At 41.3% G+C, this 26,187-nt stretch overlaps 1 protein-coding gene across 4 annotated transcripts in view; it reads left to right on the forward strand.

Moving 5' to 3' along the window:
- The window catches only part of LOC141145232 (NXPE family member 1-like), a 216,022-nt gene that overhangs the window by 98,165 nt on the left and 91,670 nt on the right, over window positions 1–26,187 (forward strand). The window lies entirely within an intron of this gene.

Consider the following 26,187-nt stretch of genomic DNA (forward strand, 5'->3'; position numbering starts at 1 on the left):
TAAGCCTCTCTTTATCCTAAGTATGGGAAATAGTCTGAATACCCAGATTGAAAACCACCTGCCAACAGGTACACTCAATTCTTTATAGAGGCTGAACCCTTTTCCCTCCTTTATCAATTGGGTAATCAGACAAGGCTATCCTTCACCCATACAAAATAAACTTCCTACACTCTTCAGACAGGACTCACATGAATGACAGGGGCATAGTGCAACACTGGGGCGCTGGTCTTCCTGGGCTGCAGGACACAGACAACTAGTTAAGGTTCACAAGAAGTCTATGACAGGAAGGACCCCTATGGGTAGTAACTGAGGAGAATACAGCATGCCCACACATATAACGAAAGTGAGGGCCCTTGGAACTGCTAAGAGCTGGTAACACCCCACACAATCTTCCTGCACAACTCTTCTCCAGACTCACCCAAAACCATACAATACGAGGCCAGACCTATACACTCTCAACTTTTGTATGCAATCAGGCAGGCCCTAGTACTACACATCTGAAGGTAAATCTAAAGGAAACTGAACAACAAAAATTGTATAATGTGTATCCAGCTCGAGGAACTGCTTCTACCAGACACAATTGGCCAACAGGCAAAGAAAAATTCTTTGCAGCATTGAGGCGCCGGGATCACTGAACAGTAGGGGGTACAATTCGAGCCGACCGGTGTGCCTTGAAACACATAGATATTAGTGACAGATACGCCAAAGACATATTAGACAATTGGTAACAAATAGCCATGTAAAAACAGACAAACAGGAAACTCTAGGAGAAAATAGAGTTGCATGGTGACACTGGGCAGAAAGCAGGCTTGAAATACACTTGGGGACACACAGAGAAATTGCTAGGAACATTAACATACCTTAGCCTTAGGCAATGAGTGGAGCTTGAACAGCCAGGCATGGCTGGTCGTGTAACTAATTACAACAACAGCAGGGGGTTTAGGCAGTCTTAATCACAAGTCTACACAAAAGTAACATCAGACCTTTACCCTTTAAAGCCTTGGAACTGCAAGTATTAGCATAGCCACTGATTTTTGGGAATAGGAAACAGATATGTAACAGATCTATGACAGAGCAAATTCAAACTCTGGATAATACCAAAACACTCTTACCACTAATTGCAGTAACACTGACAGAGATTTATAACACTTCTTCGCCTAATATATGTGTAATGCCCCGTACACACGGTCGGACATTGATCGGACATTCCGACAACAAAATCCTAGGATTTTTTCCGACGGATGTTGGCTCAAACTTATTTTGCGTACACACGGTCGCACAAAGTTGTCGGAATTTCCGATCGCCAACAACGCGGTGACGTCAACCACGTCCGACGAGACTAGAAAAGGCCAGTTCAGAACCAAGCGCGGCACCCTTTGGGCTCCTTTTGCTAATCTCGTGTTAGTAAAAGTTTGGTGAGAGACGATTCGCGCTTTTTCAGACTCGTGGCTTTCAGATCGTTTTCTGTGGTTCAGTTTGTGCTTGTGGGTTTGTATCTGCTCTTCAGTGCGTGCAGTCAGTTCATATCAGAGTTTTCTGTGCGATCTTGCCCGCTCGTTGCTGTTTTTCAGGTCGCTCTTCACAGGCCTTGCTGTTCTTCAGTGCGTTCTGTTACTTCGTTCTGAGCAGCCGACCATTTTCTAGCCATGTTGCGTATACGTACTCCTCGCAGAGTTCGTGCTGTGCGGGGGCTTGGTCTTGACACAAGTCCAGTCCATGAACAGGGTGGGGAGGAGTTCATGGACCAAGAATTGGTTGCTTCAGCGTGACCAGTTCTCTCATATGCCTTTGCTCCGTGAGATCATTGAGAATAATCCTGATGATTTCAGGAACTTTCTCCGGATGACGGACCCCGTATTTCACCGTCTGCTGGCTTTGCTGACCCCCTATATCAGCAGGCAGGATACCTGCATGAGGCAAGCCATCACTCCGGAGCAGAGGCTCGTCGCTACCCTGCGGTACTTGGCGACAGGGAGAAGCCTGCAGGACTTGAAGTTCTCGACAGGCATCTCCCCCCAGGCTCTGGGTATCATTATCCCAGAGACCTGTTCTGCCATCAGCCAGGTCCTGCAGAAAGAATATATGAAGGTAAGATTTTTATCCTTTAATATCACATTTTATTGTATTGAATGTTTACTAATATATTGTATTTCTCTCCTCATTCCCAAATTACCATGATTGTAATATGCTGTGAATGTCCCCTTTGTTCTCATGCATGCTGGATTTTTATGTAATTATTTTTTTAGTCCTTCATACATATTTGCCTTCACTAACCTCCCCAGCATGCTCTCCTGCCCCTATATTCACCTCATGTAGTCACTTAACAATGTATTTTATCAGCTCCATAGTAGTGCTTTACCCCAAACACCCCCCAAAAATGTTTAGAAATGTGATTTGTGCTTTAAATTCAGGCAGAGTGCCAGAGGCTTTTTTTTGTGGTGTCCCCAAATCATTTTTAGTAACCCTCCCTCCCCCCAACTGCTAAGTCAGCTGATCCCAATTCTCTATCTATCCTCAATCATCTATTTGCTGACTTTGCCATACCCATACACACTATACCCATCTCTTTTGTGGTCAGATGTATTGATGAATTCCCCAAAGCATGTAGTGCAAGGGCCTGCCTGTATACTTTCAAATGGCACTGTTTCAAGTTTTTTGGATACTTTTATTATCTTGATAGGTAATAGCAGAATGTCCAAATGTGCTCAAATGTGTACAGTGTGTATTTATATCTTTGTATTAGGACACTTCTTACCTGTCCAGTGAGCTGCCAATAGTGTAACTAAGGAGGGGCTGTTCAAAGTAATACCCTGTATTTAGGCATTCATCTCTCAATGAAGTGGAGAGGGTTACCTGTCCAAGATCCCCCCCCCCCATAATGTTAGAAATGGCCCATGTGGGGGGGGGGGAGGGGGAATATGATAGGTGTACCTTATACTTTGGTGTTGTAAAATTTCCCTTAATAAATGTTATCTGGAGGTTGGCCAAGAATGTTTGTGTCTAATCTGCTTGCCATGTTTATGTGCAAAAATAGTAATTTTTTTTGTTTTCCTCAACAGTTTCCTTCCACGCCACAGGAATGGGAATCAAATGGGGAGTAAGTACAGCGCTGCTCCAATGGTGTTATAAAGGTAGTTACACAATAAGTGGCTAACACACCTCTAAGACAAAGATAGAAGTAAGTAAGTCAAAAAATATATAGTGTAGCGCTATGTGTATAAATAAAAAATGTGAGAACAAAGGATTAAGCTCGAGCCATCTTTCAATGGCCAGAAAGTAAACAAGGAATACTTCAAAATTAGATGAAAAGTGACTCAATACAAAAAGTGCGCTATATGTTGCAAAATGACATGTAAAATATAATGATAATAACAATACACCAGTGAAATATGAGAACAAAACCAAATTATAAATGGATGAGGAATCAACCAAAAGAGTCCATAAATATTTAGAAAATGTGTTCCTGATAAAAATCAAAAACCACCACCAACAGTCTCTGAGGGTTAACTGATGAAGACAGCAACGGAATATTTCTGGTGGGTGAGAAGGTAAGACACCAAATGAAATGAGACGTCTGAGTATGTGACAGGACCATCACCAAAGCATCTGAGGAGGCTTACCGGAAGCAGGGGACTTGAGAAGACATACGTCTTACAAGTCTCAAAAAGCTTGTTTAGCCACCAGGGCTGGCAAGATGGATCATCGGGTATCCACAACTTCAAATAGGGGGGGAGGGAAGATCTGTCAACAACTTCAACCGTCCAGACGTATCAGCAGGCCAACCGGATGTTTATTTAAAAACCATGGGAGAAATAAAGCTCACATGGCATGATATCGTTTAAAAAGCATGCATTTATTAGAACAATAAAAAAAGAACACTCACATGATATAAGATCGTAAACAGCTCAAATTGTATCAAACGCGGTGATCATAGGGGGTCCACCCAACATGTTTCGGCTAACAAGCCTTCATCTGGGGTGTGGACCCCCCCTATCCCACCGCTATTTAAACTAGAAATGACCCCCACTGGGAGTGTCACAACCCAGGAAGTGACCGACTGACGTCACTTCCGGTTCTCGAATTGGTATATATATATAATGTATGTAAAATATATCATATAAAAAATACAGTAAGCGGTGTTTATACCGCTGGCCCTAAACTTCAGGATCAGAAATAAACATAGAATAGTGCTGACGTTATGGCCGGCCGATCCGGAAGTGCTCGGGATAAAAACCAAGCCTCCTTCCCGGCACGGCCAGATCACATAGGACAGAGCGCCTTCACGCTCCGCCCACTATACTTAGCCAGACACTGGGGCCGTGCGCAGTAGCGGAACTCACCGAAAGGAAGTCCGCCGGCGCACCAAGCCTCGTTTTGGGCAGTAGATCCTATAGGTCGGGGCGCCATCGCACCCCGCCCCCGGATCTCGCGTTATTAGCTAGTGCAAAGAATGTGGCCGGCCCCCGTCGCCTAAGGTCCGCCCACATTACCGCCCACATTACCAAAGTCAAGCCAAGCCTCGCGTCCACAGCGGCATGTATACTTCCTGTATGGAGAGCCGTGATTGGACAGAGAGGGCCGGAACTGAGTCACAGCGCTCTGGCAATGAAAAACAGTGTCAGCAGGGGTGGTATAAATAAAAATTATGTAAAAAACAGATGCCGTGGGTCAAAAGATCCGGCAAGGATACAAAAATAATGTTAAGATGTTAAGTAAGGGCAAAAAGCCTAACAGGGAGTGAATAAAAACATTAGTTTAAAAGTATAGTGACACTACCAATGAGGGACATCCACTTAGCCTGTACACTCCAACACATATAAGGGGAACTAACAGTAACAATCCTTCGAAAAAGGGGAACATTTGCCAAATAAGAGATATAAAAACCAATCAAAAAATGGCAAAATATAAAGTGTTAATAACCAAAAAACTACAACTAGCGATGATAAGCTACTGTAGATATATGTTAAAAAATGTTTGTTCCAGAAGATGCAAAAATAAAATAAAATAAAATGAAATTAAAAGTAGGAGGATCATAAATATAGTAACTATGCCTGATTAATAAATGAATTGATGTCCCACTCTACGTTGATACCTTGCGGAAAGTGGGAACCCAACTCATAAATCCAGTAGGTCTCCATCTGTTTTTTACATAATTTTTATTTATACCACCCCTGCTGACACTGTTTTTCATTGCCAGAGCGCTGTGACTCAGTTCCGGCCCTCTCTGTCCAATCACGGCTCTCCATACAGGAAGTATACATGCCGCTGTGGATGAGAGGCTTGGCTTGACTTTGGTAATGTGGGCGGACCTTAGGCGACGGGGGCCGGCCACATTCTTTGCACTAGCTAATAACGCGAGATCCGGGGGCGGGGTGCGATGGCGCCCCGGCCTATAGGATCTACTGCCCAAAACGAGGCTTGGTGTGCCAGCGGACTTCCTTTCGGTGAGTTCCGCTACTGCGCACGGCCCCAGTGTCTGGCTAAGTATAGTGGGCAGAGCGTGAAGGCGCTCTGTCCTATGTGATCTGGCCGTGTCGAGAAGGAGGCTTGGTTTTTATCCCGAGCACTTCCGGATCGGCCGGCCATAACGTCAGCACTATTCTATGTTTATTTCTGATCCTGAAGTTTAGGGCCAGCGGTATAAACACCGCTTACTGTATTTTTTATATGATATATTTTACATACATTATATATATACCAATTCGAGAACCGGAAGTGACGTCAGTCGGTCACTTCCTGGGTTGTGACACTCCCAGTGGGGGTCATTTCTAGTTTAAATAGCGGTGGGATAGGGGGGGTCCACACCCCAGATGAAGGCTTGTTAGCCGAAACATGTTGGGTGGACCCCCTATGATCACCGCGTTTGATACAATTTGAGCTGTTTACGATCTTATATCATGTGAGTGTTCTTTTTTTATTGTTCTAATAAATGCATGCTTTTTAAACGATATCATGCCATGTGAGCTTTATTTCTCCCATGGTTTTTAAATAAACATCCGGTTGGCCTGCTGATACGTCTGGACGGTTGAAGTTGTTGACAGATCTTCCCTCCCCCCCTATTTGAAGTTGTGGATACCCGATGATCCATCTTGCCAGCCCTGGCAGCTAAACAAGCTTTTTGAGACTTGTAAGACGTATGTCTTCTCAAGTCCCCTGCTTCCGGTAAGCCTCCTCAGATGCTTTGGTGATGGTCCTGTCACATACTCAGACGTCTCATTTCATTTGGTGTCTTACCTTCTCACCCACCAGAAATATTCCGTTGCTGTCTTCATCAGTTAACCCTCAGAGACTGTTGGTGGTGGTTTTTGATTTTTATCAGGAACACATTTTCTAAATATTTATGGACTCTTTTGGTTGATTCCTCATCCATTTATAATTTGGTTTTGTTCTCATATTTCACTGGTGTATTGTTATTATCATTATATTTTACATGTCATTTTGCAACATATAGCGCACTTTTTGTATTGAGTCACTTTTCATCTAATTTTGAAGTATTCCTTGTTTACTTTCTGGCCATTGAAAGATGGCTCGAGGTTAATCCTTTGTTCTCACATTTTTTATGTATACATATAGCGCTACACTATATATTTTTTTTTTTCACGCCACAGGAATGGCAGACTGTGGCCTCCCACTTTGCCCAGCGGTGGGACTTTCCTAACTGCGGAGGGGCAATTGATGGGAAACATGTCCACATCGTCCCACCACCCAACTCGGGGTCGTACTATTATAATTACAAGGGGTTCAATAGTATTGTGATGTTGACGGTGGTGTCGGCTAATTACGACTTCCTGTATGTGGACGTGGGGAAGAATGGCCGGATGTCCGATGGTGGAGTCATCGCCCAGACGGAGTTTTACAGGCATCTCCAGAATGGCAGCTTGGACTTTCCACCTCCAGAAGACAATGTGGAAGGACTCCCATTCGTCTTCGTTGCGGATGAAGCATTTGTGCTGGGGGACCATCTTATGCGGCCATTCCCGATGAGGACCCTCACCCCGGAACAGAGGGTTTTTAATTACCGGCTGGCCAGAGCCAGAAGAGTGGTGGAGAACACATTTGGAATCATGGCCAGCTGGTTCCGCCTATTTCTGACACCCATCCATATGGCGGAGTATAAACTTAATCATATAATCCTGGCGTGCTGTGTTCTACATAACTTTTTACGCCAACATTCTGCCAACTATGCTGGCTCAGTTGGGCCTGAGGCCGGAATTCTACATGAAACATCCCTGATGGCGCTTGAAAGTGGCCGTCCTGGCTTGCCCTCCCTGAGTGCCCGTGATGTCCGGTTAAGATACCTTGAGTTCTTTGTGGGTAGGGGGGCCATCAATATGCCAGACAATTTGTGAAGCCTTTATCAAATAAAAAAGAAAAAGCTAATCTTTGGTGACATTTACTGCTTGTGTTTGTTTTAGCTGACCCTGACAGCAATGTGGGTAGTCCTGAAAATGGCGTGATTGTGTAACCTTATACAAAGCACTGTTGGGTGTTATTTACTAAAGGTGTAGACACTTTGCACTACAAGTGCACTTGAAACTGCACTGAAACTGCGCTTGTAGTGCAAAGAGGATTTGCCCTTAGAAAATAACCCCCATTTTCACAGAAAACAGCAATTACATCACCACAAAAGTGTTGTAGTGTTGAGACAATAATCCACACATTCTTGATAAAAAATCTTTTTAATACTTGCACAATCACATGTGCATTTAGAAAAGGTTTTTAAAACAAACCAACATGTTTGTTGTATAACAATTTTTGGGGTGGCATTATCAAAAATAGAAATGTCCATTTAAGTTAAAACAGGCATGTGTAAAACCAACAAGAAAGACAAAAATCTTGAACTTATAAAGTTCACATATGGTAAAACTTGAAGGCAATATCAGACATGAGTATTTAGGAACTGTGTTTGATATTGCGTTCAGATGGGGTGAAGTCACCCCTTGAAAAGCCAAATTTGGAAGATGCACACCAATTTACGAATGTCAACATGTGCTAGCTGCCATCACGGGGGATCAAGGGACGTGTTTTGGGGGAGCAACCCCTTCCTCACAGCTACTTTATTATTGAGGAAGGGGTTGCACCCCCAAAACGCATCCATTGATCTCCCGTGATGGCAGATAGCACATGTTGGCACACTGTGTGCATCCTCCAAATTTGGCTTTTCTAAACATCGCTAAAACATTTTTAAGATTGTAGCACACAAAAAAACAAACAATGATGTTATTATTTTTTTGAATAACATAATTGATTTTTTTCTTGAGGTTTTCCAATTCGAAATTACACCCCATGATCTCCCCGATCAGAATCTGGGCACTTTCTGATGTGAAAGGATCTGGATCCACAACATCACGATTACCTAAAAAGAGAGAAACCAAACAAAAACAGGTATCAAAGATCTGCCGGCATCCATCTCTTACCTGAGTCTGTGGTCGCAGACACTCACCTCTTGTGGTGTCAGTTTCTACCACGTCTTCTTCCTCTTCCTGCTCAGCTTGGGTTGGGGGTATTTCCCCTTCTTCCTGAGGTGGGGGGTCTGTGGTCTCCTCGGATGAGGGGTGTCCTCCGAGTCTTTTCTCCCCTATGTAAAACAAAAATGGTTTACTTAGCACACAGATATTTGATGGCCGAAATCTAAAGATGAAACATTGCTTGGAAGTGGGGTACAATTGTCTCTTTGGGCAGAGTTCCAAGATGTAGCATTTTTATTGTCCTTTGTCAAGCTTCAAGACTTTACCTGTTTTGTACAAGCTTCACAGATGGAGACCCCCCTATAGTATACACTGGAGCACCTGTGTGGGTCCCCTAATAAAAAGGGTGTTCTGGTGTCCCACACTAGTGCTCCAGCGTCCAGATGTGAAAACAGCTGCTGAGTGTCCTCTCCTTACACAGAATCTAGTTTGCATTTAATTCTAGTAACAAACCCATCTACACAACCAAATATTTTTCATACAAGTAGGCCCTAAAAAATGTAGGAAAATGCATATGGCCTAAACAATGGTGTTTTATAGGCCGAAAGAAAAATGTTTGATACGAACGAATAATGGGCCCATGAACATTAAAGTTGCCATTTTAAACTGTACAACACTTAAGAAAAGCATATGGAGCAGCACGAACGTAATAAAGACAAAAAGAATAGGAACACAGCGCAACTACTTACTTTTTTGCAGCACTCTCCGGATCTTTCTGTACTGCTCGGGCTCTCTTAATTTCAGGTCCGACCACCGCTTCCTGAGCTGATCTTTTGATTGTCGTACCCCAAAATTCCGGTGCAGACTTTTGACCACTTTCACCATGATCTTGGCCTTTCTGATATTGGGGTTGGGGTAAGGTCCATGCTTTCCATCATAGTCGGCCTTCTTCAGGATGTCCACCATCTCCAACATCTCCCCAAAGGACATATTTGTGGTCTTAAATTGTCTAATTCTGGATCGGGACATTTCCGGATCCAGGCTTTCCTCCTCCTCGTTGCTATAATTAGCACGCACCTGCTCTGACTCCGCCATGTGCTCTTTACCCACTGCACCGAACAAAAAGGGGCGGGGAATAGACTAGAAAGAACGTCAGGGGCGGGTGGAGTTACACGCATGCGCAGTGTGTATAAAGCGTAACACACATGCGTAGTACGTAGGATCTGTGAGCGGACGAAGGAGTATCGGAGGCGCCGATCGTGATAACGAAGGTAAGAGCCAAACTTGGGCCTATACTGCTTCTACATTGAGGCCTATATTGTAACAAGATTAGGAGAGTTTTGGCTGACATTAGGATTTGTCTTGTGTTGTGTCTTGCAGTGAAAATGGATATCTTGAACGATACTGACTTCATGGCAATCTTCATTGACATGTTCAGGGAGCTGCCTTGTCTGTGGGAGATCAACCACCCACATTATAAGAACCAAACAAAGAGGAAGGCAGCACTGGATCAATTGTTGGAAATTGTGAAGCAGGTGATCCCCACGGCAGACATCACCTATTTGAGGATCCTAATTGGTGGCCTGAGGAGTACATATCTAAGGGAGCGCAAGAAAGTCCAGGATTCGCAGAGATCCGGAGCAGCAGATGACATCTATGTCCCCAGGATATGGTACTATGACAGGCTGCATTTTCTGGCAGGTCAGACTGAACCCAGGCCATCACTCTCCAGTCTTCCTTCCCCCCCAGCTGAGGCTTCTGACGCCCAACCTGGGCCTTCCAGGCAGCAACATGTGGAGGAGCCCAGCTTGAGCCAGGTATAGCATTCCTCTAAATAGTTCAGGTTGTCCAATCAATGATGTTAACTAGATGTTAGTTTGGAGTACTAATTTATGATTGTGATTGATGATGCAAAAACTATAACCATGTCCCTTTTTCATACACAGGGAAGTCGCAGCCAGGAGGTGGCCGAGCAGGCTGCCTGATATGCTGTTCCCCCCCTACACCTGCAAAGAGAAAGTGGCAGGAAGAGGAGTACCCTAGAGGAGGCTGCCATATGCCTCTTTTGGAAGGCTACAGAGGCCCTGGGAGCACCACACACTGTGGAGGAGGACTTTGCTGCCATAATTGCCTGTAAAATGCAGCGGATGGAGGAGGGCCAACAACTCATGTGTGAATCATTATTGTTGGAAGCTCTCAATAAGGGGTTGAGGGCCCAACTAACATCTGATACCTACATTTGTGACCTCACACATGGTCCTCCTCCTCCTCCTCCTCCAGTTCCTTCTACTTCTCCTCCTCCTCCTGCTCCTCCTCCAGGTCCTACTAGTCCTCCTCCTCCTCCAGGTCCTACTCCTCCTCCTGCCACATCTCCAACAGCACAGCCACAGCCGGGAATGAAGCGTGGAAAGAAAACCAGAAAGTGATGACCCTGGATCCAGTCTGGTCTGGCAAAAGATGCAGCCTCTTGTGGTACCACAGCCTGGGGACACAGATGTCATCTGCTACTTTCCGGATCTCTGAGACTTCTGGACCAGACTGCACTTCCTTACATATGGATTCCTCAGGCCACCAATTTTGATGTTAAAGAATTGATATCTGCCCTGGGGGTCCAAGGCTTCGCTGATTTCTGCTGTTTATCCAGTGTTGCCTCCCTCTTTGTTTGGTTCTGAGCCCTTAATAAAGGATTTTTGTTTTCAATTAGACTTGCCTATGTGTTTTTTCCTTCAAAAAGGACAGTTTGTTGGTGAGGATTCAGGTACATTTCAAAAATACAATGTGAAATTAACAAGGGACACCAACACCAAACAATCTCCTTGAGATTAAATAATACAAGATAATAATGGTGTTGTGGTAACTTGACACACAAAAAACACACAAAAATATTCTGGAGTAAAATTAAAAATAAAATAAATAAAACAAAGATCAGCCTTGGAAAAAATACAAACCTAAAATCTAAAAAAAAAATGCCTTTAAAAAAAAAAAAATATTTTTGTCAGATGTGACAAATCCAAATATATTGAGGGAATCCCGATAAATAGTAAAGAAATACGTTTGTGAGAAGTCTGTGTGAATTTGAGCAGCAAAACTATTTCATTCTTCTCACATTATAAAGAAGAAGAGAGTGCGCTGTATTAAACCATTTTTAACATTGCAGCGTGACGGAAGTGCTGTATCCATTCCGAACGCTAATTTTACCCAACCGAGCTGTTCCGTCTCGGAATTTCTTCTGAGCATGCGTGGCACTTTGTGTGTCGGAACAGGCCACACACGGTCGGAATTGACGTGATCGGATTTTGTTGTCGGAAGATTTTATAGCCTGCTCTCAAACTTTGTGTGTCGGAAAATCCCATGGAAAATGTCCGATGGAGCCCACACACGGTCGGAATGTCCGACAACACGCTTCGATCGGACATTGTCCATCGGAAAATCCGACCGTGTGTACGGGGCATTAGAGTGACAATTATCCCCTGCAGTCTTACTCAACTTTTCATTTAAAAAAAAACTAAGTGAGAACTGGAGATGCGGACTTCAGTTAGTTGGTTCGGCTAATCAGTGGAGCAAAGAAACTCGTTTAAACCAGAGCTTCATACATGTAGGATCAGAACATACAATACACACTAGGTAGTCCAAAACACAGCCGAATGGACTGACAAATAGAAGCACCAACTAGATAATGGTGATGAAAACCTAAAACATTCACATGTGAAACTCGACAAACCAGGAAAAAGAAAAACAATCTTGTATAAAGTTGTCTATGGAGGCTGTGATTTCCTTTTGTTCTGAAAGCCATAAAACCCAATTATCGAATCTGAGGGATAAAACACTGATAAAATTTAGTAAACATTCCATTGTTCGCCTAGAAACAAAATATACCAATGGTTATATACCTGTAAGAAGACATTAGCATATGAAACACAAATAATAATTTACATTACATTCCATAAAGAAAGTCTTTCTTATTTGTTTTGGAACAGTGCACTTTTTTTAAAACACCAAAAATTGTTGACCTCAAATTTAATTACTACCACGTGGATTTTTGTTTTATGGTATACCATTAATTCCCTCCAAAAAATGTATTCACCATGGTGAGGAAAAAAATTAGCAACTTGTAATAAACTTATTAACAGTACCATTTATCTACAAATCATAATACCTCACCACAAAGAACCTCTTGCAGAACTGTCTCTCTGGAAAACAAACACATTTTATTAAATACACATTTCAATTCACTATTACAGTTATTTATCTTGGCTCAGGTAATTTGCATGTCAATACAAATTTACAAGTTATGCGCTGCGCTTGGGTGACCCCAAAAACAAAATTAATAATAACCAACTCTGTGCTTACTAGTGCGATAATATTAAATACAAATAATATGAATGTTGAATAAATAAACAAGGTGTGAAAAAACAAGTGCTTGTTACACCATAAATTAGTGCTTAATAGTGCTTATTACACCATACATAGTGTCTTAATCAACATAAAAAGTGCTTAGTGCTCAAAATAAACTATCCTGCTTTTTTAAAATGAAAAAAATTAATAAATAATAAATAATGGAAAAAAGTTCTCTTTGGCACTCTAAATAGTGCGTGCAAATAATGTCCAGCAGTGATAATAAAACAATGCGTGCAGGTTGTGTTCAGCTGTGACAGCAATCCAACATCATGCCAAAGATATCCTGAGTGCTGCAAAACATGCTCCTGTGCTCCTTCGTGACCCCCTTAAGCTAATGTGCTCAGCTCAGAGCGTGTGACTCAGCTTCTACCCTGAGTCCAAATACGCTTTGGAGCCACCCCTGGGCTCAGTCTCAGTGTCTGCTGCACTCCTCCAGCTGGAAACAATGTGGCTCCATACATATAAATGAAAAGGAAACTATATAGTGTAATATAGTCAAAATACTATGGGATATCCCCCTGATGATGACACGTGATCCCTGTGTCGAAGACGCGTAGGGGAGGGGCCAGGATGGAGAGACTGACACGGACTTGACACCAGCGCTGTCCCAGCACAGCATACCGCACCAAACATCCAGTGATTTTGCATAGAAAGCCGTTATAGTATGGTGCACTGACGCACCAGTGCCAGGTGAGTACCCCGGTGTGGGGAGCGTTTTCTTTTAATAAAAGTATTTTGACTATATTACACTATATAGTTTCCTTTTCATTTATATGTATGGAGCCACGTTGTTTCCAGCTGGAGGAGTGCAGCAGACACTGAGACTGAGCCCAGGGGTGGCTCCAAAGGGTATTTGGACTCAGGGTAGAAGCTGAGTCACACGCTCTGAGCTGAGCACATTAGCTTAAGGGGGTCACGAAGGAGCACAGGAGCATGTTTTGCAGCACTCAGGATATCTTTGGCATGATGTTGGATTGCTGTCACAGCTGAACACCACCTGCACGCATTGTTTTATTATCACTGCTGGACATTATTTGCACGCACTATTTAGAGTGCCAAAGAGAACTTTTTTTCATTATTTATTATTTATTAATTTTTTCATTTTAAAAAAGCAGGATAGTTTATATTGAGCACTAAGCACTTTTTATGTTGATTAAGACACTATGTATGGTGTAACAAGCACTATTAAGCACTAATTTATGGTGTAACAAGCACTTGTTTTTTCACACCTTGTTTATTCAACATTCATATTATTTGTATTTAATATTATCGCACTAGTAAGCACAGAGTTGGTTATTATTAATTTTGTTTATGGGGTCACCCAAGCGCAGCGCGTAACTTGTAAATTTATCCTATGCACGTTATATGAAGCGTGATTAGCGCATGCAGCTGGAGGTAGCACAAGCAAGGCATAAGATCATTGTGGCTCACAGAATTTTTCCAATTTGATTTGCATGTCAATACAGTTTGCTTTAAACTCTCGCCGACCTGGTCAGGAAGAAGGGGGGTCATTTGGATGGGTTCTCAGCAGTTGAGACAACAGACCTCAGAGTTAGACGACAGAACATATATTCCATATTCCACACACACTCACACAATTAGGTTAAAGACAAACTCTGGACATCACACATATCAGCATGTTTCTATAATAACCGGTACTTCTTAAACCAATAACATTTTGTAAGGTTGAAATTCTTTCAGAGATCCATCCCATTTCATTGGCCTATTCTCAGCCTGAATGGATGCATTCTTAGGATTTTGCAATGGGACCCATGATCTAGACGGTTCATACTTCGTACACATAGGCCACTTTGCAAAGCGCATTGAGTATACTTCATAATCATGTCTTGTGGTCCTATATGGATTATGTTTACTGACTTTTTCACTGGAACTGGATAGACAGAATCTCGCGATGTGACCAAATACCCCACATAAGCAACATTTTATCTTATCTAAAGTGGAACAACACCTCTTAATAACAGGCTTTGTTTTAGACGACTGAGACTTTTAGATCGCTTTTTCTGGATTAGTAGTTTTTACCTGCGGCTTACAAAATATAGGGCAATTTTTAAAGAGCTCTTACCTTCCAGGGATTTATTCTTCTTGGTACATACCTTAAGTGTGGAGGATGTCCCCCTGTATTCAGACATACCCAAATCAGCTGCTCTGTTATTTCCTCTATCTGAAAACTGAGCAAACGGCTCCTGGCAGCTGACAGATAATGGTTTCACTACACTTCCTGCATCCTCCAGTCTTTTTCCCAACTGATGAACGTTCTCCTGTAATCTTTGGTTTTCTAGTACTAATTGCGGGTGGATAGCCTCAGAATTTGACATAGAAGCTTCTAAAGTACTGTTGTTACCTTTGGTTATTTCTAGCACTTCTTTTAGGGATGTGTTTTGCACTTTCAAATGTTCATACTGTTTCGCTAACCACCTGGCCACAAAGATTAGCAGCGTTTTTCCCGTGCGCTTACTACAGCTTCTTCCAGTGAAATTCAATTTCACATCCTCTCCCATCAGCGGGACAGAAAGTGTCCCTTCTGCCTGGAGACTTTCCTTCCTTAATGCCAGCATGGCCATTTCCTCTCCGTATCCTGCTGCTCTGCCTTCCTCTTCCTGTACCTCCCAATCCCCCTGTACTTCATTTTTTACTGGGGTATCAGACTTGTGTTGTGGCTCTCCCTTTTTGTCAGCCACTGAAAGGTGACAGTTCATGTCAGCCCCTGAGCACTCTGCTGACAAGGACTGGGCAACTGCATAAGGCCCAAGTCCTGACAATTGCTCTTTGTCTCCCTGATCATCCCAATTTTGTTTCTTTGTTTGGAATGATTTCTCCTTAAATCCCATAGTAAAAACATTAATTTCCTCAGTTTTATTCACTGACTCAAGCATCCATCTACTCCAAGTATCTTTTTCATATGGCCGTTTCATCTTTTTGTGGTGAGCACGGTACAGATCTTCCCATAGTTTAAGTTTAAATGTAGCTTTCTTAGAAGACCTCTTCCCAGTCCAACAATTCCAATCACGAATATATTTTATCACCGAGGGCCCATATTTATCTATCATCTCTTCCCTTGGGGTCAGTTGGTAGGGTTCACCACATTCAGACCCCCTCTTTGAAGCGATTCTATTACCCATCCTTACAGACGCTTGGACCCTTACCTGATTTCCCAACCTTTTATAGGTTTCTCCTCCAGAGGTATCTACTCTCTGGACTGTGATTGGGTTGAAAGGTACCGTCCCTGTCACCATTGCTTCTTTTCACTTCTTGTCAGAACAATATTTTCCCTGTTCGTGACGATAGTCCTTCAAGAAACATGAAGATTTTCCCAAACTCTTTAGTTCAATCTCCCCCGTGGACTTTTCCAAAGTATTCTAAAAAATGGCTTAAAGTAGGGCTATTACTTGTTTTCTCAAGAATGATTTGAGCAGATTTGGATAATCAAGGAAAAATATGCCTGCTTGGAGTACAGAAGGCAGTCAATTGAGGCACACTTATTTGCAATATGATTTGTATCAGTTACAGTATAGCCAGTGTTCCCAGGTCTACTTACAAAGCTTACAATCCCCAGTTAGTAATTGCAAAGAAGAAAGATTCATACCCAAGATCATTCAGTGTGATTTAGTCTCCGTTTCCAGTAGTGCAATTTTCCATGCGACTTTGGACACAAAGTCACATTACAAGTCGCAGCCCATTGATTTCAATAGCACCCGTTCCAATCTATGCGACTCAAAGCTGAAGCGACTCTGAAAAGGTGCCTGTAACTCTGAATGCGACTTTGGTGTTTCACCAGTGGAAACGTAGCTCTGGGCCCACAGTTGCATTTCAATCACAAAGTTTGGCCTAATCTCAGTCACGGGTCAACTTTTTGCAGAGAGGCACATATCCTTTCCCACTGCCTCCACGATTCCAAATAGAGCCCTTATAATTCGCACTTACAATTTAATTTTGTATATACACATCATTCAAAATCAGTCTCATCAAAGTATTAGTATAGAGTTAGACCAAAGGTAAAAAGGAAAGTTCTGAAAAGTTTGTTAGTCTGGGTATTCAGATGGGAAACGGGTGAAAACAAAAGACATAAAAAAATGCTTAGCGTTTCTGAAGTTAGGACTGTATAGACCAGCTCTGTCTTCCATACAAGAAATAACATTAACCCAAACGTTAAACTTTCTCACACAGGGCACCATCTGTAATGGATATTACGGATAGAATTAAAAACAAATAACGGTGCGAAAAGAATAACAATCAAATTTATTTATACAGAAAAGAAACGTTAGAATAATCAGATATTACCAAATATAACGTAGTGATGTTACAAATAATGGACATACAAATGCTATCAGTGTATCAAGGCAAATCCTAGGACAGAAAAAGTTAGAGAAAGGGAAAGAGAAATAAGATAATATGCATATGTTACACAGACAGATCTTACGTGACCATGTTTTGTCTTCTATGAGGCTAAGAGACTGAGCCAGGGGTGTGTATTCTGATATACAGTGGGAACGGAAAGTATTCAGACCCCCTTTAATTTTTCACTCTTTGTTATATTGCAGCCATTTGCTAAAATCATTTAAGTTCATTTTTTCCTTATTAATGTACACACAGCACCCCATATTGACAGAAAAACACAGAATTGTTGACATTCTTGCAGATTTATTAAAAAAGAAAAACTGAAATATCACATGGTCCTAAGTATTCAGAACCTTTGCTGTGACACTCATATATTTAACTCAGGTGCTGTCCATTTCTTCTGATCATCCTTGAGATGGTTCTACACCTTCATTTGAGTCCAGATGTGTTTGATTATACTGATTGGACTTGATTAGGAAAGCCACAAACCTGTCTATATAAGACCTTACAGCTCACACTGCATGTCAGAGCAAATGAGAATCATGAGGTCAAAGGAACTGCCTGTAGAGCTCAGAGACAGAATTGTGGCAAGGCACAGATCTGGCCAAGGTTACAAAAAAAATTCTGCTGCTCTTAAGGTTCCTAAGAGCACAGTGGCCTCCATAATCCTTAAATGGAAGACGTTTGGGACGACCAGAACCCTTCCTAGAGCTGGCCGTCCGGCCAAATTGAGCTATCGGGGGAGAAGAGCCTTGGTGAGAGAGGTAAAGAAGAACCCAAAGATCACTGTGGCTGAGCTCCAGAGATGCAGTCGGGAGATGGGAGAAAGTTGTAGAAAGTCAACCATCACTGTAGCCCTCCACCAGTTGGGGCTTTATGGCAGTGTGGCCCGGCGGAAGCCTCTCCTCAGTGCAAGACACATGAAAGCCCGCATGGAGTTTGCTAAAAAAACACCTGAAGGACTCCAAGATAGTGAGAAATAAGATTCTTTGGTCTGATGAGACCAAGATAGAAATTTTTGGCCTTAATTCTAAGCGGTATGTGTGGAGAAAACCAGGCACTGCTCATCACCTGTCCAATACAGTCCCAACAGTGAAGCATGGTGGTGGCAGAATCATGCTGTGGGGGTGTTTTTTAGCTGCAGGGACAGGGTGACTTGTTGCAATCGAGGGAAAGATGAATGCAGCCAAGAACAGGGATATCCTGGACAAAAACCTTCTCCAGAGCTCAGGACCTAAGACTGGGCCGAAGGTTTACCTTCTAACAAGACAATGACCCTAAGCACACAGCTAAAATAACGAAGGAGTGGCTTCACAACAACTCTGTGACTGTTCTTGAATGGCCCAGCCAGAGCCCTGACTTAAACCCAATTTAGCATCTCTGGAGAGACCTAAAAATGGCTGTCCACCAATGTTTACATCCAACCTGACAGAACTGGAGAGGATCTGCGAGGAGGAATGGCAGAGGATCCCCAAATTCAGGTGTGAAAAACTTGTTGCATCTTTCCCAAAAAGACTCATGGCTGTATTAGATCAAAAGGGTGCTTCTACTAAATACTGAGCAAAGGGTCTGAATACTTAGGACCATGTGATATTTCAGTTTTTCTTTTTTAATAAATCTGCAAAAATGTCAACAATTCTGTGTTTTTCTGTCAATATGGGGTGCTGTGTGTACATTAATGAGGAAAAAAATGAACTTAAATGATTTTAACAAATGGCTGCAATATAACAAAGAGTGAAAAATTTAAGGGGGTCTGAATACTTTCCGTCCCCACTGTAAAACCCACCCCTCCTCACCCCTTTCTATATGCTAAGACTGCTACATTCCCTCAAGGGTGGGAGGTTGAACGGGAGGTCATTACATGTCATAAAAAACAAGAGCGCTTGGCTTGCTTCCATATCCCCTCTCTGCCCAACCCTATTTAAGTAAAACATGTTTGGTAACATTACCACTCTCAGTTAGAGGTCATCCTCACAGCCCCCAAGTGATTCCCTCTGGGCAAGGGACAGTACATCTATAAACCAGATAGTATAGTGGACACTATAAACAGAGCTTCCTAGATACTAACTCTAGATAACATACCAGAGCTGTTTTATGATGTCAGCTGTTCTCAGAATGTCCAGGCAGTTTTCTGACACACTGTTTAAGCCATATTGTATGTCCATTTATTAATGCTGATTATCATTGAAGGTAAAAATCATAGGCCTCACATTCCCACATCATGTGTTTGGTGTCTTTGAGGAAGGCATGTCTTAAGGACTAATGGCTGAAGGAAAGAGTCATTATACTGTCCTACCCTAGATGAAATAGAATTGATTCCATTTACGATAGGCCTTCGAGGAGGATTGGCACTATCTTAATGGATCTTTGGTAGGCAGTATATTATGGGAGTCCTACAAAACAGGTTTAAGTAGGGGCATTGAAATTCTGGGGCATTGAAAGAGTTACAAAACATTGAAGAGGAGGAAATTTTATATGCCAACTTAGCCGCAGGGGAAGACAAAAGTTTTAGTACCAGCAGACTTGAATGTTGATTTTGATGTAAATTGTTTTATATCTGATCGTTAAGGTTATATTGTATGCTAATGTATGCGATTATGTATATATTGGTGTTGTATATGAGGATCAATGAGGACGCGGGTTGATGTGCTAGTATAATGAAAGATCTCTTTTATCATAATTAATTAATGGATTGAGATCATTTTATCATAATTAATTAAATAATTACATTTTTTATTATATGCATTTTTTGTATATATATTGTATTAATTATTATGTGTATATTGGTCCATTCAGGATGTGAGTTATGGTGCATTTTTTTGCCCTCTCTTCAGGTTTGAATAACCATCTGAGAGGTACAGTATGCACTTTATGCATCCTGATGTACTTAGTGATGCACATTAGTGCACTTTGATAGATATATCTTGCCAAGGATGTTTTTTGTTGGCATTGGATTCTAGTTGTTGGGTCACTCCCTGGTTTACCAGTGAGATAGCAGGGCCACTGGGTTAATCTACCAGGTGCAGTATTTTTTATCACTTTAGGTGTCAGCCACAAGCGTTTTTATTGTTTATGTAAATTGAGTGCTAGGTCACATCCTGTTTCATTCTGGGAGGTGTTAGTGTTGCCGTGGCAATATATCACATGCAATACTCTAAGTGGCCTCAGGTGTCGGCTCATGATATTTAAACGGTGTCTCACGTCATTCCGTCACCGCTGATGAAGTCCCGCACCCTGGGACGTAACGCTTACTGAACCAGGTGACTAGCATGACGTCACCCGCGTCATATAGTTGATCCTCGAGAATTCATTTTACTGTTAGCTTTTTCACAGTGCACTGAGGAACAGTGCTTTATTTGTAAGTGTGATCTTCACTTTTTAAATAAATCTCTTTTTATCATATGGAGAGCACTATATTGTGTTACTTATATTACATGTACAAACCAGAGCCTATGGTCAGAGCACAGGGGATCCTGCAACCACCAGTGTGTGTACTTCTCCAGTATCCATCATAACCAGTGACCCAGCTGTCTCTCCCTTATAAGGGAATTGCCCGTTTGACCTGTCTGATTTACTCTGGAGTCCATGCTTTGAGGTGAGCTGCTAGGAGTGTTGTTGGTGGAGGTTGGCACATGATCACCCTGTATTGCATTGATAGAAGCACTTTTATGGACACTTGGTGGTGTTTGATTGCTTTCATTAATTTTTAAAGAGAACATCATGAACTCTTTTACCATTTAACATATATTATGTGATTGTGTGTTTTTGCGCTGCACTGCTTTTCTATTTTATACCGCTTTTTGGGATTTAATAATTTGACCCTCAGTGTTCAGCTGCTGTTAGGATTTGTTTGTGCTGATTGATCTGTTTTATACACATATAAAAAGATATCCAAGGAATTGAGAATCCCAATCAGCAGTGTTCAAACTCTAATCAAGAAGTGGAAAATGAGGGGCTCTGTTGAAACCAAACCACGGTCAGGTAAACCAATTTCAGCCACAACTGCCAGGAAAATTGTTTGAGATGCAAAGAAAATACAGGACTCTCTAAAAACATGTGGTGTGGCTATTTTAAGATGCACAATAAGGAGGCACTTGAAGAAAGATGGGCTGCATGGTCGAGTTGCCAGAAGAAAACCATTACTACACAAATGCCACAAAGTATCCTGCTTACAATACTTCAAACAGCACAGAGACAAGCCTCAAACCTTCTAGCACAAAGTCATTTGGAGTAATGAGACCATAATTGAGCTTTTTGGCCACAACCATAAACACTACCTTTGGAGAGGAGTCAACAAGGCCTATGTTGAAAGGTACACCATTCCTACTGTGACACACGGAGGTGGATCGCTGATGTTTTGGGGATGTGTGAGCTACAAAGGCACAGGAAGTTTGGTCAAAATTGATGGCAAGATGAATGCAGTATGTTAGCAAAAAATAGTGGAGTAACATTTGCATTCATCAGCCAGGAAGCTGCGCATGGGACGTACTTAGACATTACAACATGACCATGATCCAAAACACAAGGCCACGTTGACGTGTCATTGGCTACAGCATTATAAAGTGAAGGTTCTGGAGTGGCCATCTCAGTCTCCTGACCTCAATATCATTGAGCCACTTTGGGGAGATCTCAAACGTGCAGTTCATGCAAGGCAGCCGAAGAATTTCCAGGAACTGGAGGCTTTTTGCCAAGAGGAATGGGCAGCTTTATCATCTGAGAAGATAAAGAGCCTCATCCACAAATACCACAAAAGACTTCCAGCTGTCATTGATGTTAAAGGGGACAATACACGGTATTAAGAACTGGGGTATGTAAACTTTTGATCAGGGTCATTTGGGTAGTTTCTGTTGTCATTATAATTTAAAAAGAGTAAACACAGTTGATTGATAATAAATGGCTTCAGCCAAACACTAACCATAAGTGAAAGAAAAGTTTTTGTGTTATCTATTATATTCTTTGAAAAATGGCCAAGAAATCATTAAATTCTGCCAGGATGAGCACAACTGTATATTGTTTGTTGATCCATACTTTGATGTAGAGATTTACATAGTCTCACACACATAAATGTTTTTTTCTTCCCTCATGGTCAAGCTATGGTTACCATGATTTATTCTTATATATAGATATATGTCTGTGCTTGTACACATTTTCATTTATAATTATTATCACAAATTTTTATTTATGTGTATGTATGTAATATATATAGTCTCAAGGTATATATCACTAATGATCTGCTGTATTACAAATTGGTTATATTGCTGGTTATTAATTTTATACCTTAATGGATTTTAAAATTATATTTATTAAGGTTTTGTATTAATGATAGGTTTCTATTGCACGGTAGTTGTTTGTGTGTGTGTGTATATGTTCTGCTGTTGTTCTGTGTTAACTGCATTCAGGTGAATAGCAATCTAGTGGCTCTATTCTGTTAATTGGCAGATGACTCTCGCTGTGCAGAGCATTTAAACTTGATCCTCTCTCCCCTCCATATCACTTGAGAAAGGAGCGCGTGCTCCATACAAGCTTTGCACATGCTCTGAAACACGTTGTGGTTCTCTCTCCTTACCCCGGTGATGTCACACTCCTACTGGCACTGCGCCTCAAACTGGTCCCATCCAACTTATGCGGAACTACTCAGGACTTTGCCAGCTTCTTCCTGATTCAGCGTGGTCATTGCGGCGGTTACACTCTTTCTAACGGGAGGCGCTGAGGACTCTTCCCAGCGGGTTCCTTTTCCCCAGATGAGCTTAATTTTCTTAAACTTAATATGAGTGTTCATTTGACTGCTTGCAATTGTGCATAATAAATATTGCACTTAGAGGCGCTTTTTCTGTTTTCCTTTCAAGTTTTACCTCAGAGCTGGCTTAACTTCAGAGAAAAGCTTTGCCCTTAGTGCATGCCCTCCATTCAAGATTCATCATTAAGACTTGTCATCCATTTGTCCATAGACCTTTACCCCTACATTCCCTTGTCATGGACTTTTTAGACTTATTTCCTATTTATTGTATGCTATTTATGTAAATATTCTGTGCGCTGGCATTTAAATCTGTACCATAGTAACTAATGAACAGTTTCATTAACACATTTAGGGTGTGTTTGCTTCCTTACAGTTCACATATACTGTTCCTTGTCTGTAAAATATTACAATAGCATCAAACCAATGAAGCTGAAGTTATCTTCTTATTCGGCCAGCTTCTTATTCGACTGCAGAAGTTGGCTCCTTATTCGGTAAGCTTCTTTATTAAGGTTGGATCTTTATTCACAAAAGTGATTATTTACTAAGCAATCATCTGCAATGTTTATAATAAAATTGTGAACTTTAACAACAATTCGATCTCCCTAAATGCCATGTATTTAAAGGGATAATTCTGAATAAATATCTGAAAACCATCTTGGCTCACCCAAATTCCACATGTTTTATGCTCATTGGGCATCCTACTATTAGTTAAAGTTCAATTTGGCCCGAGCCAAGTGATATAAATCATAAAATATGGCACCAAACATGGCACCATGACAGCCATGCATTTCAATTGGAAATTCTGACTAAGGAACCAAGATATTCCTATATGAAAACCACTTTGGCTCATTCAAATTCCACTTGTTTTATACTTATTGGGCATCCTACTATATAGGAAAGTTCAAATTGGCCCGAGCCAAGTGCTGGAAATCCTAAAATATGGCATCTTGACAGCCATGCATTTCAATGGGAAATTCTGAATAAGAAGCCAGGCTATTCCTATATGAAATCCATCTTGGCTCACCCAAATTCCACTTGTTTTATACTCATTGGACATCCTACTATATAGGAAAGTTCAATTTGGCCCGAGCCAAAGTGATTCAAATCCTAAAATATGGCCTCAATCTTGTCTGCCTGTCACCCATGCATTTCAATGGGAAATTCCAAATAAGAAGCCAAGCTATTGCTATATGAAAACCATCTTGGCTCACCCAAATTCCACTTGCTTTATACTAATTGGGCATCCTTCTATTAAAGTTCAATTTTCCTGAGCCAAGTGATAGAAATCCTAAAATATGGCACCTTGACAGCCATACATTTCAAAGGGAAGTTCCGAATAAGAAACCAAGCTATTCCTATATGAAATCCATCTTGGTTCACCCAAATTCCACTTGTTTTATACTCATTGGGCATCCTACTATATAGGAAAGTTCAATTTGACCCGAGCCAAGTGATGGAAATACTAACAAATGGCACCAAACGTGGCACCATGACAGCCATGCATTTCAACGGCAAATTCCCAATAAGAAGCCAAGCTATTCTTATATAAAAACCATCTTGGCTCGCTCAAATTCCACTTGTTTTATACTCATTGCGCATCCTACTATATAGGAAAGTTTAATTTGACCCGAGCCAAGTGATGGAAATCATTAAATATGACACCAAAATGCATGGATGACAAGTTTGGTGCCATATTTTATGATTTCCGTCACTTGGCTCAGGCCAATTTGAACTTTCCTATATAGTAGGATGCCCAATGAGTATAAAACAAGTGGAATTTGGGTGAATCAAGATGGATTTCATATAGGAATAGCTTGGTTTCTTATTCAGAATTTCCCATTGAAATGTATGGCTGTCAAGGTGCCATATTTTAAGATTTCTTTCACTTGGCTCGGGCCAAATTGAACTTTCCTATATAGTAGGATGCCCAATGAGTATAAAACAAGTGCAATTTTGGTGAGCCAAGATGGTTTTCATATAAGAATAGCTTGGCTTCTTATTCAGAATTTCACCATTGAAATGCATGGCTGTCAAGGTGCCATATTTTAGGATTTCCATCACTTGGCTCAGGCCAAATTGAACTTTAACTAATAAAAGGATGCCCAATGAGTATAAAACAAGTGGAATTTGCGTGAGCCAAGATGGATTTCATATAGGAATAGCTTGGCTTCTTATTTGGAATTTCCCATTGAAATGCATGGCTGTCAAGGTGCCATATTTTAGGATTTAGTTCACTTGGCTCGGGCCAAATTGAACTTTCCTATATAGTAGGATTCCCAATCAGTTTAAAACAAGTGGAATTTGGGTGAGCCAAGATGGTTTTCATATAGGAATATCTTGGTTTCTTATTCAGAATTTCCCATTGAAATGCATGGCTGTTATGGTGCCATATTTTATGATTTATATTACTTGGCTCGGGCCAAATTGAATTTTAACTAATAGTAGGATACCCAATGAGTATAAAATATGTGGAATTTGGCTGAGCCAAGATTGTTTTCAGATATTTATTCAGAATTACCTTTTTAAATACATGGCATTTAGGGAGATAGAATTGTTGTTTAAGTTCACAATTTTTTTTTTAACATTGCAGATGATTGTTTAGTAAATAATCACTTTTGTGAATAAATATCCAACCTGAATAAGAAGCTGGCTGAATAAGGAGCCAACTTCTGCATTCAAATAAGAAGCTGGCCAAATAAGAAGATAACTTCAGCTTCATATCAAACCAGCATTGTCCTAAACATACATGGAAGTTCTTTTTTCACTACACATAATTAGGTATGAGGTTTTGGTTTACCACTACCAATGATTTGGCAGAAAAGTTGACAGGTTTGTCATCACAAATATGAAACAACCTACTGTATAATGCAATGCACAGCCTTCCCCAGGTCAGCAGTCATAAATGGATAAATCAGCCCACTTTCTAAAAAAGGGGGGGGGGGTTTGCATCATCCATATTGTCAGCATCTGTTGGTACTGTAGGGAGAGCTGACAAGTCTATGCAGGGATGCAGGGAGAGAGATTTTTTTTATTTTGGCATTAGTATACGATCTCCTCCGCCTTGGTAGTACATGGCTTCCCATACCTTTTATTTCACAATAGTTTGCCTCTTAGCACTACAAATGGCCAGAATTTATTTACTAGATTCACTCCTTATAGACCTCTATGGGTTTTTCAAGTTTGGTGCCATATTTTATGATTTCCGTCACTTGGCTCGTGCCATTTGAACTTTCCTATATAGTAGGATGCCCAATGAGTATAAAACAAGTGGAATTTGTTTGAACCAAG

The sequence above is a fragment of the Aquarana catesbeiana genome, linkage group LG05 (assembly GCF_042186555.1).
Source record: "Aquarana catesbeiana isolate 2022-GZ linkage group LG05, ASM4218655v1, whole genome shotgun sequence".
Lineage (NCBI taxonomy): Eukaryota > Metazoa > Chordata > Amphibia > Anura > Ranidae > Aquarana > Aquarana catesbeiana.